Below are 13,378 nucleotides of genomic sequence, written 5' to 3'. Positions count from 1 at the left end.
TTCACTATGCATGCCCGCCCTCCCCACACGCCCGGAGTCTGGAAAACCACTGTATAATATTATTATAGTTGCTTTTTTTCAACTCTAATTTTTTAAATCAACATAGGGTGATGGTTTTATTATAAAATCTTCATATATAGATGTCATTAATTTTGTCCTATCTCTTCCTTCTCTACTGCCCTCCCACCTCCTGTGCTGGGCTCGTATTGTATTGATCCCCTTTCTCCTCCCCAGTACCACCCACCACCTTCTGCTTTCAGGTCACATGTATTCTGTTCCCTTCTCTTCACTTCTTAAAATCTCTTCCTTCCCCATCTTTATCGCCATTTTCTTTTGTTTTCTTTCTTTGTTTTGTTTGTTTGTTTTTGAGACAGGGTTTCTCTGTGTACCCCTGGCTGTCCTGGGACTCGCTCTATAGACCGGGCTGGCCTCAAACTCAGAGATGAGCCCCTCTCTGCCTCCCTAGTGCTGGGATTAAAGGTGTGTTCCATCACTAAAAAAAAAAAAAAAAAAAAAAAAAAATAGTACAGTCCTATAAATCTCTGCCTCTCAGAACCATGAATGTCCTTCCCTAGAAAAGAATATCTTCACAGCAGCTGCTGCTTCCTCAGTCAAAGATCCCACTGCCACCATTTGTGGCCTGGCCCAGGCTGCAGCTTCTCCTCAACAAACCTCCCAAGCTGGCCTCCACCTCCTTCAGCACATCCTACCAGCATGCATCATCACAACCAGCTGCCTGCAGCTCAGGCCTGAGCTGGGGACTGCAAGGCCACATCCAAGTGGCTTTTTTGTGAATTCATGCCACAAATGTTGAGGGCCAAATGTAACATGAATCTTAAAAGGCTTTATTAATAAATAAAAAAACAGAGCCAGATATTAGGGTAAAAGATGAAAGATCAGAGAAACAGAGCAAGCCAGCCACAAATTCTTACCTCTAGGAAATCCTCAGTGTCAACACAGTGAGTTCCTTTTTCCTTATACTTATATGCCCTTTTCTTCCCTGCCTTCTTACTTACTGAGATTAAAGGAGTGTGTGCTTCCCAAGCAAAGGCATGAGATCTCAAGTGATAGAATTAAAGGTATATGCCACTATGCATGGCTCTGTTCCTAGTGTGGCCTTGAACTCACAGAGATCCAGACTATCTCTGCCTCCAGAGAGATAAGATTAAGGGTGTGTGCCACCACTGTCTGGCTTCTATGTCTAATCTAGTAGCTGGCTCTGTCCTCTGATCTCCAGGTAAGTTTAATTTGGATGCACAATATATCACCACACATGTCCATTTGTGTTGTCCTTATTCAGCTCATGTTTTGGCAATCATATTGATGAGACTTATGGCTGTGGGTTCTGACATTATCAGAAGATACAATCTCACAGTCAATTGTAGTGAGTGGCTGTTTGAGCCATGACCTGAAGCACTGCCCCTAGTGAGGTAGCAAGTAGCTGTTACACCTGTCTATGACCTTGAGGTACATGCCCCTGGAGTGGGGCTGCTGGATTCTTAAGACATGAGATGTATGTAAAAGGCTCTCTCTTGGCTACCTCATGGTTTGGATGTTGACATCTTTGACCAAGCAGATCATTGTGTGGGACATAGCTCAGCTTTCCTGGACCCTATGATAAATCTCCCATGGTTGTAAGTTAATCCCCAAATATATTCTTTTGATCATTAAACTGACTCTGTGGATTGCTAGCAATTTAGTCCCAATAGTCAATTCTCTGAGATTCCTCCTCTTACAGTCTTTCTGTTGCCTTTTCTGCAATGTTTCCTGAACCTTAGGTGTGGTAGTGTTTTGTGAATATGTCCATAAGGACAAAAGATATAAGAACAGCATATATACCTAAGAAGTGATACAAGCAAGAATCCTATCTACCCCGGAAGTCTTGCAAGAGACGTTGTGTGTAAGTCCATTTGAGGACTTAGAAGGCATTGGCAGCCTGGTGCTGTGGTCGAGCATGTTCCTCAAGAACCTTGCATAGAGAAGCTGCCATGGAGCCTAAATTGACACTAAAAATTTCTAATTGATTTATCTTTCCATTTTCAGTTGAAAATATGCACTTACATAACTTTTTTTTTTAATGTGGATTATGTTGTTATGCCCAAATCACCCCCTGAGAGACCACCAAAGACCAAGGATGTCCAGAATGCAAAAGCAAGGTTTATTTCTGTTTCAATCCATGACAGGGAACTCGTCTCAAGCACTCACTTGTCACAGAAGTGAGGCAGGGAGGAGTTGCTCTTTCTTTGTGAGGCTAGCTTTTTAAAGGAAAAAAACATAAGTCCCTCCAGGTTGTGGGGGAGTTAGCATGGGTACAATTCTAATTGGCTAAATCTTCCTGGGCCTCCATGTTATCTTATTTTAGTTTGTCCATTTGCTCTGTTAGAACTTTTACAGCCCATCTCCAGAGTTGAGAAGTGTCATCTCTGGCGTTGGGATGTCCCGTGGTTAATCAGTCACCACCAAATGGTCTGGCTTTTGTCTGGCATTTGGGGCACTCTTTTGTTAATTAGTTGCTACCAGATGGCTGTACTTTTAAGTTCCCGGGGCTGGTGCTGTCATTTCTGGGAGCTTGAAACTGGCCTGGGTCTATTTATATTAAGATATCTTTGTCTAAGCCTCCTTCTTCATCTTAGAGAATTGAGTGAGGGTCTCACAATGTATTTCTAATATTAACTATATTTACTTCTCTTGGTTTTTAAATTTGTGTAGAATCCTTTGTTTTTTTTACCTCAACCCCATCAACTCGTCTGTGTGTGTGTGTGTGTGTTTGTGTGTGTGTGTGTGTGTGTGTGTGTGTGTGTGTGTGTGAAGAGAGAGAGAAAGAGAGAGAGAGAGAGAGAGAGAGAGAGAGAGAGAGAGAGAAGATTTCTGTGTTGTTAGTCCTTTCATTTGTTGTTAAGAGTTGACTCAGTATCTATGATCTCTATACCTACTGATTCAAGCAACTGCAGACTGAAGCAAATAGAAATAAATTAGTTTGGGGTTTTATACCTAATGAACGTTATAATTCTTTGTGTCCAATTTCTATACAGTGCAGTTAATGACTATTTGTATAACATCATATTGCAATAAGTATTACAAATATCCAGAAATGTGACTATAAGCAAACTCAATCCAAGGCATTGGCATTAAAGCATTCACAAATGCTGATAGATACGGAGAGATGTGAATCCAGTTCTTACAGGTCATGGGCATGAGGCTTCATGACCATGATAAAGCTGGGTACAACTGCATCTGTGTTCTAATGTTTCTAGTTTTTCACTCTCCAGATGTGAGTCCTTGAATAAGATTCATAATCTCATTTCCCTTCTTTTTCTTTATGTATCCAAAATGTGTTACCATTCCTGGGATTAAACATGGTAATACTTGCAAGTCAGTAATGTTAGCTATCTACATATAAGAATACAGTGCAAACATTTTTTTCTAGCACTTCTTAAAATTTATTTTTAGTTAAAATGTAAATACACATAATTTCCCCCTCTCCTTTCAACAACCTCATCTATGCCTTTCTCTCCTTCTTAAATTCAAGGCATCTCATCTTAAAAAGCATTATTGTACACACACACACACACACACACACACACACACACACACACGAAATCCGTGAGTTCATTTAGTATGTTCATATGTATATGGTTTTAGGGCTGACCACTTGGTATTGTATAACCAATTAGAGAACTCATCATTATGAAAGACTAATTTTCTCTCTCATCAACTGCTTGCAACTTTTCATCTAGGCATGGGGCCACCATAAGATTTCCCTCATCCATGTTGACATATCAATTAATGCTTCTTAATGAATTCAGCTTTTCTTAAGATTTATTTGTCATTTATTTCTACTCATTTGAGATAAACATTTACCAATTTGTCTCAATAGCATTATACTAAATCCTTTGAAAATATGAATTACTATGAAACAGATGACATGACTATTCTATTTACCACTCCAAATGCTTATATTGTAATTGATCAAAGGAAAGGGAGCTCTATGGTCAAATTAAGAATAATAAAACAGACTCGATGATTTTTTTTGTTTAAAGCAACTTTATTTTTGGTGCCCAAGGCAATAAAAAAATGTACATCTTCTAGGGATCATCAAACAACTGTGCTTCATCCACAAGTGAAATATAATTGAAGGACAAAATATAAATTAATCTCTAGAACATTATATTGAATGAAAGAAGGCACTTTCTTATCTATCATCTGTCCTCCCAAGGTAAGGAGAATCTCTGGGAACATAAATCACATGTGATTTTTCAATAATCATGGAATCATAAGGATTATTTACAAAGAAGAAGTACCAGAGAGTTTGGGGGGATGTGGATCTTACTATGGCCTGTATGTAGCAATAGATGCATGTTTATATGTGGGTTAAACTCATAAAATGCACAACATATCCAACTTACAACTGAATTCATTGGAGTACTGCCTTCAAATAACATAATGAAGCATTTGTCTCAAAGCTCAAGACAATAGCATGCTTATTTTTAAATCACTGGCATTCTCAATCTGCAGATAGAAATGCCAGATAGCATCACAATTACTTAGCATTTAAATCTTCAAACCACTTCATTTTACAAGCTAACATACACAAAATGTCTTATAAATAATTAAAAGTAAGAAATAAAATAAATGTGTTGTTTTATTTGTTATAATTTTATCTACAAAAGACCAAAAGAATAAAATTAAAATCCAAAGCATATCTGACAGTTAAAACATTTTTGTTTATCTTGTAAATAAAAAGCAATCACCATACATTACCACATGTCTACTATCTGGCACCTATCTCATAAAACTTTATAATATTTAATTTGGGGACTAAATCATATATTATTTTACAAATTACCACCATATTTTTTATAAGGACCACAAAATAAACTTTACTAATTAAATTTGCCACACATATCCCACACTTCAATATCTTTCTCACGTGTTGCAAAATAGAAGCCACAATGGGATCTTCACATCAGTCTTTGGTGAATCTAGTTAATAATTTATTTACTTCAAATCTACAATGAAAAAGACTTAAAACAAGGTTTTTTTCCTTGAAATTGAAAACAACTGTGATGTCTAAAGTCTTAACCAAATTGTTTACATAACTGGGGTTTTCTTTCATATGAGTACCTATCTATTTCCTGACATCAAGATGATATAAAAAGCTTTAAAATATTGACAGGGATAGAGACATGGCCAGGACTTTAACACAAGTTCATTCCCTGGACTAAGATCTGGTTTTGGATGACTTCCAGTAATTCTTGCAACAAGAAGCTCCAACGGTCTAACCTTCTTGGGAACCAAAATGCACATACATGTACCCAGAGGAAGACACTCACATATAGCATAATTAAAATAAAAACAAATATTTAAACTAATTTTTAATCATGAATGTTTTTCTATTATAATTCTGGTAACATGGGTTTTGAAGCATCTAAAAAATTACAGAAATTTTCTCCATAATGACTTGGTCCATTTAACAGAAAACAATCATGCAGTCTTGAACTTGGAGTAATCTATCATTTTCAGCCTGTGACATCACTTGAGAAGATTTAGAAAATGGTACCCTGTTGGAAAAATTCAGTCGTGGGGGTTGGCCTGAGCGTTTACATCTGCACACCATTTCTAATTTACACTTTCTGCTTTATACTGCAGGACATGAATGTGAATTCTTAGCTGACTGCTTTAGCTGCCATGTTTGACAATTGTTTCCATGCCCCTTTTACGGGGTACATGTATTGCTCTGGAACCAAGGGCCAAATTAAAACCTTTTCTAAGTTCACTTAGATATGTTCTATTATCAAAGCAACAGAATAGCAATGATATACACCTATGAAAATTTACACCAGAATTCATTATTTCATGTATTTGAAGAGAAGTATGAAATGTAAAAGGGTTACATTATCATTTAAGTTTATAGGTCTTGTGTCCATATTTTTTTTAGAGCTGAGGATCGAACCCAGGGACTTGTGCCTGCTAGGCAAGCGCTCTACCACTGAGCTAAATGCCCAATCCCTCTTTTGTCCATATTATTTGACAGGTGTAAACAAAATAAAAAGAGATATTATAATGCTTGAACATATTATTGACACATTTTAATTTTTTTCCAAAATAATTAATCTTGTGTAATTGAATACAAGTATGTTGGATGAAGATCATACCAATTCATATATATTCAGATTTCCTTTGGTATGAGTTCTTTTCAGATCCTCAAAGTCTAATGTTATATTCAAAGGCTTTAAAAGACCAATTACACACTAAAAGTTTTACAGTTACAGGGTTGCTCTGTGTTGTGACTAGGCATTACCACATTGATTATATTAATAGGATTTCTCTCCAATATGTGTTCTTTAATACACTTGAAGATGACTGGGCTGTGCAAAGGCATTACCACACTGTTTATATTCACAGGATTTCCCTCAGTTATGTATTCTTTCATGCAATTGAAGAGCACTATGACAAACAAAGGCTTTCCCACACTGATTACATTCATAGGGTTTCTCTCCAGTATGTGTTCTTTCATGCCTTTGAAGAACACTGTTTTGAGCAAAGGCTTTACCACACTGATTACATTCATAGGGCATCTCTCCCGTATGTGTTCTTCTATGTACTTGAAGATTATGGGGCTGTGCAAAAGGCTCTATCATATTGAATAAATTCATAGGGTTTCTCTTCAGTAGGTGTTCTTTTATGCCTTTGAAGATCACTATAACATGCAAAAGCTTTACCACATTGTTTTCATTCATAGGGCTTTTCTCACATATGTGTTCTTTCATGCAATTCAAGAGCATTGTGACGAGCATAGGCTTTACCACACTGATTACATTAATAGGGTTTCTCTCCAGTATGTGTTCTTTTATGTACTTGAAGATGACTGGACTGTGCAAAGGTTTTACCACATTGATTACATTCATAGGGTTTCTCTCCAGTATGTGTTCTTTCATGCCTTTGAAGAGTATTGTTTTGAGCAAAGTCTTTACCACACTGACTACATTCATTCAATTTCTCTCCAGTATGTGTAGTTTCATGCCTTTGAAGATGACTGTGTTGTGTAAATGTTTTACCACATTGATTATATTCATAGGATTTCTCCCCAGTATGTGTTTTTTCATGCCTTTGAGGAAGACTACATGCAAAGGATTTACCACTCTCAGTATATTCATGTGATTTCTCTGTAGTATGACTTCTTTCATGCCTTCCATGTTTTTGAGAACTTTGACAATGTTCTTCAACTTCAAGATCATCCCAATTGTAGCCTATAGCTGTGAGGTTCATATAGGTCTCTACAATCACATCTTTGTAGAGATTCTTCTGTGAAGGATCCATCAATGCCTATTCTTCCTGAGTGATGTTGACATGTACATCATTATAGGTCACTGCATTCATGTTGTGGTTTTCCAGCTTGGCCATGCTCTCTGCTCAGCTCTCTGCAGCAACACTCAAGCTACACAGCAAACAAAACTAATGGAGACAGATTCTCTTCCAAACCATTACTGAGGCTGGTAGCTGGAAGGACCCTGCAAAACTTCTGACTGGCAGGTAGCCTGGAGAGCCTAATTGTCTAGTGGGGCCTGACTGACTACAGCATCCCCCATATGGTTACACTATGCTTAAAGACACAGCACAAACATTCCTTATCCTCTACCACCATATTTTTAAAAGACTGATTTTTATCTTTAATAATAAGTGTGGTAGTGATGTGAATGCAGTTGCATGCAGAGGCCAGAAGAGGGCATCTGATCCCTTAGAACTGGAGTGATAGGTTGCTGTGAGCCACCTGATAATGGATACTGGAAAAGAAACTCTTTCAGGTCTACTGAAAGAGCTGCAAACACTTTTAACAGCTGTGCCTTTTCTCAGCCACTCCTAACAGAATCCCATGAAGCAGTAACCTCTGTATCCAGATGATTCATCTGAGTTTGAGGTAGAGACAACCTCTTATTGTGTTCTCAGCTGACAGCTTCATCCACATCTGGTTACATCTTATAACATCGCATTCTCGTCTTTACATGACAGATTGTATTCTGTACATGCAACTATTATAAAGTTATGAAGAAAACAGATTGCCTCTCTATATAAATATTCAGCTGTCATAGTTTAATGGATTTATGTTACAATTGTCATTACTTATTTCATCACTTCTCTTTGAAATTTCTCAAAAATGCACACAAATGAAACATTTATTTCAAAGCTCAAGACAGTAGTATGCTTATTGTTAGATCATTGGCCTTCTTCATCTGCAAATAGAAGTACCAAATAACACCATAATTGATACAATCATACAGTATTTGATGTATGATTTTCAGTGACTGGCTGAATTAAAAAATTAATTAACAACATTAAGAGAACAAGAACAAATATTATAAATCATAACCCTGCAGTTTGAAGCATTTCTTTATAGAAACATAGAATGAATAATCTATTTCTATAAATGTATAGATTGATAACTTAATGAAGATTTAACAATGTAAACAGAGGACAGGTAATCATTTTACCTGTGTTTCAACTCAAGAACATAACTAAACTGATTACCAATTCTGTTTATTTAATTTTTATTTCTGTCACATAAAATTGTGTTCCTGTTAATCATGTTACTGTTATCCATAGGCTTCTCTAAATTTCTATTCCTAGGACAATCCAGTAGTTTCCTAAGTCACAGGTATGTGATACAATGAAGTAAGCATGTATACTTTCCTTGTGGGATACTCATTTAGAAGACTGTAATCAGTCATAATTTTGTATTTTACAGATTAAATTTCAAATGTTTAGGTACATTCCTGATGACTGCATCACAAAATGTGTACCTCCAAATGATCACAGCTGTACTCAGAATGATGTATTCCAGTATTTTATTAATGTGAAACAAAGACTACAAAAGGATAATTAGGATGATGTTACCTTATGATATCGAGGAATTTAAAAATACTTCTTGGAGTCTTCATTTGAACTCATGAATTTAGAGTATCTGACTTCTAACGCTCATATTTTATTCTTTACTTCTAATTTAAAATGTTTGGGACATTTTTAACATTAAAATTTATGTTTATTTGAGTAAAGCTATAAAGAACTCTTCATAGTATTTATTTCTCAAATGCACTTATGTATAACATAGGTTTTTCACTTAAAATTTTCAGAAAGCCTCATGGATGGTAAAAATTCACTATATTTATTAATACAAAAATGTAGATGTAACCAACCGTCTTATTAAATAAGAAACACAGAGCCGATTCAGAGAAGAAAGCCAAGAGGTCAGAACTAAGAGCCTTACCCTTCCTGCTTCAGCTATCCTGCTTCAGCCAAGAGAGCTCTCCGAAAAAGAGGCCTACTTCCTGTGTGTATGTCTTTAAATAGTCTAGATGTTCTGCCTTCTCATTGGTTGTAAACTAAACACGTGACTGCCTTGTCATTGCCTGTATGTACCGCCCTCCAGGTCCTTAAAGGCGTGCGCCACCACCGCCACGCACTTGCTATGGCTCTATAACTCTGACCCCCAGGCAACTTTATTTATTAACATACAATTAAAATCACATTTCAGTACAAGTAAAATACCACCACACAAAAATGTCTTATAGTTAAGTATTTTGCATTAATATACCTCTAAATATAAACATATTAATGTACCTTCTTATAAATATATTTCTATAAATGCAATATGTTGAATTAGTGATTATCTCAACCACACATTTTTAGGATACAAAAAAGTTATGGTCAAAAGAAATGAATAGAAATTCATAAATTTCTAGCATGCCTGACATGGTCTGACTTCCTCCAGGAATTGCAACATGTTCCCTAACTGTTTTAGGAACCAAGGTGCTAAGTGTTTTGGGGCTTGCCCCTCAGCCACCACAGTACCTTAAGCAAAGCTTGTCTCAGCTTATTATCTGCCAGAATCAAAACACAAGAGTGGACTGAAGGATGTACATTTTCAATAATGTGGTGATATGAAAGCAGCTTGTTTTGCTCCAGGATTTCAAATCTTGAAATTATAATAAAAAATGACAGAAGGACAATGACATGCAGTAAGAGAAATGCAGTCAGAGTTTGCAGAGCTCTGATGTGGGCTGTGGTGCTTACATGTCTGGATTCTCCTGCATTGAGCTGCATGGTCTGCAGATGTCTCCACAAGGAAGTGATGAGCAGGAGAAATGTCATTAAGGACACAGTTAAGGGTATGAATGTGAATATGTAATTATGAAACAAAGTAATTTTGGTAAATTGCAGAGAATTATCCAGGCTAGAATTATAAGACAAGTTACTTTTAAATCCATCAAACCAGTTATCAACTTGTATGTTTGTAACTATGATGTTTACAAATAAGAGGACCAGAGATGTCAGGAGTGTTACTGGAATCACTTTGTTAACTCTCCACTTTAGGTGAAGAAAGATAGAGTTGGAAAAATTGCCTATTTTGAGAAAATAAAATGTGCTGAGGCATGTAGCAAGCCAGATGTTGAAATGATTGGACACTGCCCATGAAGCAGTAATTATCTTTACCACTTTCTTAGTAATCAACAAATCCAAACAAACAATATAGACAAGTATAATTATAATCATATACCAGAATGCAGTGAATCTGGAGATGGCCAGAGCTATGAGAATCCGATCCACTGAAGAGATCTTTCTTTTCTTGACTGAGTCCACGATGTTCACCACTGCTATGAATCCATTTCCTAAGATTCCAGCTATGAATTCTGCAATGAAAATGGCTCCAAAGAGACTCTGCATGAGAGCACCCATTGTCCATAATGGATGCAATGCAAGATGTCTGATACCAATCTTAAAGTTCCTTAATGCATTAATTTCAAGTGACAGTTGTATTTAATTGTCAAATATTAAAAACTATTGTCCCATTGATGACTGATTTACACAATGCTAAGCTGAGAAACATGAAGGCCTTCTGACACTGATGCACAGTATTCTCCATGAGACTCTGCCATTTCCTCAGACAGTGAATTGGAACAGATACAGGATGCACTGCACCAAACAGTCTGTAGTCTTATAGTTGACTGGCACTGGAGAAAATACTTAATTTCCATATGATGATATGCAAAAAGCCAATTTGCATGATTTTGATGTTTTTCTTTTTCTATTTTTTATTCTCATCACTGTCCTCCATCTCTTCTAGGATATTCCTTTTGTCTTAAATACACATTTTTAGTCTGTAAGAATAAGCCCTGAGCAACTAATACAACAAACTCTAGTACACCTACAGAAAATAAAAGCAAAGAACTTCCTAAGAAACAAAGAAGTTTCATAAAAAATTCTAAAGTAGGTATGCAAATTGTCTGAAATTCCTCATGTGTAAGGCTGGAGTTTTCTGATTGAATTGTCTCTTGTAGATGTCAATTCAAAGCACATCTTTTACCTCAGGAAATATGAGAGTTTATTCTGAGGCAAACATTAGTGACCATAACCTAGGAACACAGATTCAGCTTACCCCAGAAAATAATTCAATATGGAAATGGTTTCATTAACCATTTCTAGTTACAGATAAAAAGAAAATCAGAAATCATGGTGTTTCTCAAATATGCTACAGTAGTATGGACAGCTGTTAGGTGGGTTACAGAACAGCAGGTGAAACTCTGCTAAAGTTTTTGGGTAAGATTTGAAGACATTCTTAGCTTTTGGGCTTAGTATAAGTGAGTAGTCTGTTAGTATACTCCAAAGGTTTTCCCTCATAACTGAAAGGATATAAGATCAGACATACAAATGGACAGTAGATTGCTACTTAGGAGACTAAAGATTGCCAAAGATAATTTTGTTTTGGATTCATAGCATTATTATTCTCCACAATCATAAAGTTCTAGTTAATAAGTCCATCTTGTAGAATTTTAATCATAAATGTAAATAGGGTAATATTTCTACAAAGCCAGGAACTCAATATAATATTTATTTATCATTTTTCTTTGCATTTTACATATCATTTACTTTACATAAAAAGTGTACACCTATACAAAAAAATTATTAAATCCATTCCATTTTTTTCCTTTTCCCAATAATACAGGTTTTCACTTTTGTTAACATTGATTGAGGTCATTCTCAGCTCAGTGATACTTATGAAGATACTGTCTCAAGGTTGCTGATTAGTTAATGTTCCTTGATATAAAGCAGTTTCCAGTCATGGTTATTATGGTTATTGTGGTAAACCACTGAATATTTGGTGCTGTATGATGTAATCACAACAATGAATTCAGCAAAACAATACAGTCAAGCTAGGTACAGGATAACGGCAATAGGCTTGTTTATCATTCCTATCATAAGGAGAGCAAGATAGAATTATGAGGCCCTCATTTGTGAGTCCAGCCATTGCTCTCTTCTGCTTCCCAGCTCCTTGTAGTCTTGGCTGATATGTAAGATATGCAGGAGATGGAAGGTAACTGAAGGCAATCATCTAGGCCAGGGTGGGATATTTTTATATGCACATACTTTTAATTGAAATAAAATTACATCATTTTCCCCTTCCCTATTCCCCCTCTATCCCTCCCAGACATCCTCCATCTAATGCTTTCCATGCCTGCCCACTCTCAAGCTTCTTTTTTTATTGTTATTGTTACATATACATATGTATGTGTGTATGTGTGTATTTGTATGTATAAATATATAAATACAACCTGCTGAGTTTGTTTTTGTTGTTTGAGTGTATATGCTTCAGAGCTGACCACTCATATTAGACAACTAATAAGGAGGTTCAGACCTGGAAGAAGTTAACTCTTCTCCCAGCAGTTATTAGTTGCCTGTAGTTCTATGTCTAGGGATGGGACCACACAAAACTTTCCCCCTTCAACATGACCATGTCCACTGATAGGTCCATTCCTGGCTTGTTTATGCAGCCATTTCCAGAAGAGACTATTTCACAGCAGACTTCCTGGTATTCTGACTTTCACAATCTTTTTTCCTTTCTTCTCAGATGTTCCCTGAGTCATAGAAGCCAGAGCTGTGATGTAAATGTATCTATTGGGGCTGTATTCTTCACAATCTGTTAATCTCTATATTCTACTCATTTGTGACTTTCTGTGATGGTCTCCATTTTCCATAAAGAGAAAATTATTTGATATGAGTTGGTATGTACTTTCATCCAGAAAAGGTGGTTGGCACACAAAGACGACCTTGGGCAGATGGTAACAGGTTGGGGCAAAGGTGAGGCCAGGGTAGGATTTTTGTTTAATAATGCAACTGCTTTTGAATCACACACATTACCACTATAAGCTTAATAAAAACCTTAATAAAGAGTTTACCTAAAATTGATGGGACAAGAAATTATACTTGGATGGAACCACTACTTTAGTGTGTCTTCTTCAGGTAAAGAGACATTTTCTCACATTTTCCAATTAAAAAAAAGTCTGACCACAAGTATACACCATTCACTGTAAAGAGTCACTGTGAA

The 13,378-nt window shown here is 36.3% G+C and overlaps 1 pseudogene; it reads right to left on the bottom strand.

The window, feature by feature from the left end:
* Positions 1 to 6,819: 6,819 nt before the first annotated feature.
* Positions 6,820 to 7,380, bottom strand: LOC131906158 (zinc finger protein 431-like; annotated as a pseudogene).
* Positions 7,381 to 13,378: the final 5,998 nt, after the last annotated feature.

The sequence above is a fragment of the Peromyscus eremicus genome, chromosome 3, assembly GCF_949786415.1.
Source record: "Peromyscus eremicus chromosome 3, PerEre_H2_v1, whole genome shotgun sequence".
Classification (NCBI taxonomy): Eukaryota; Metazoa; Chordata; class Mammalia; order Rodentia; family Cricetidae; genus Peromyscus; species Peromyscus eremicus.
The sequence above is the reverse complement of the archived record's forward strand: the minus strand, read 5'-3'. Positions and strand labels throughout refer to the sequence as shown.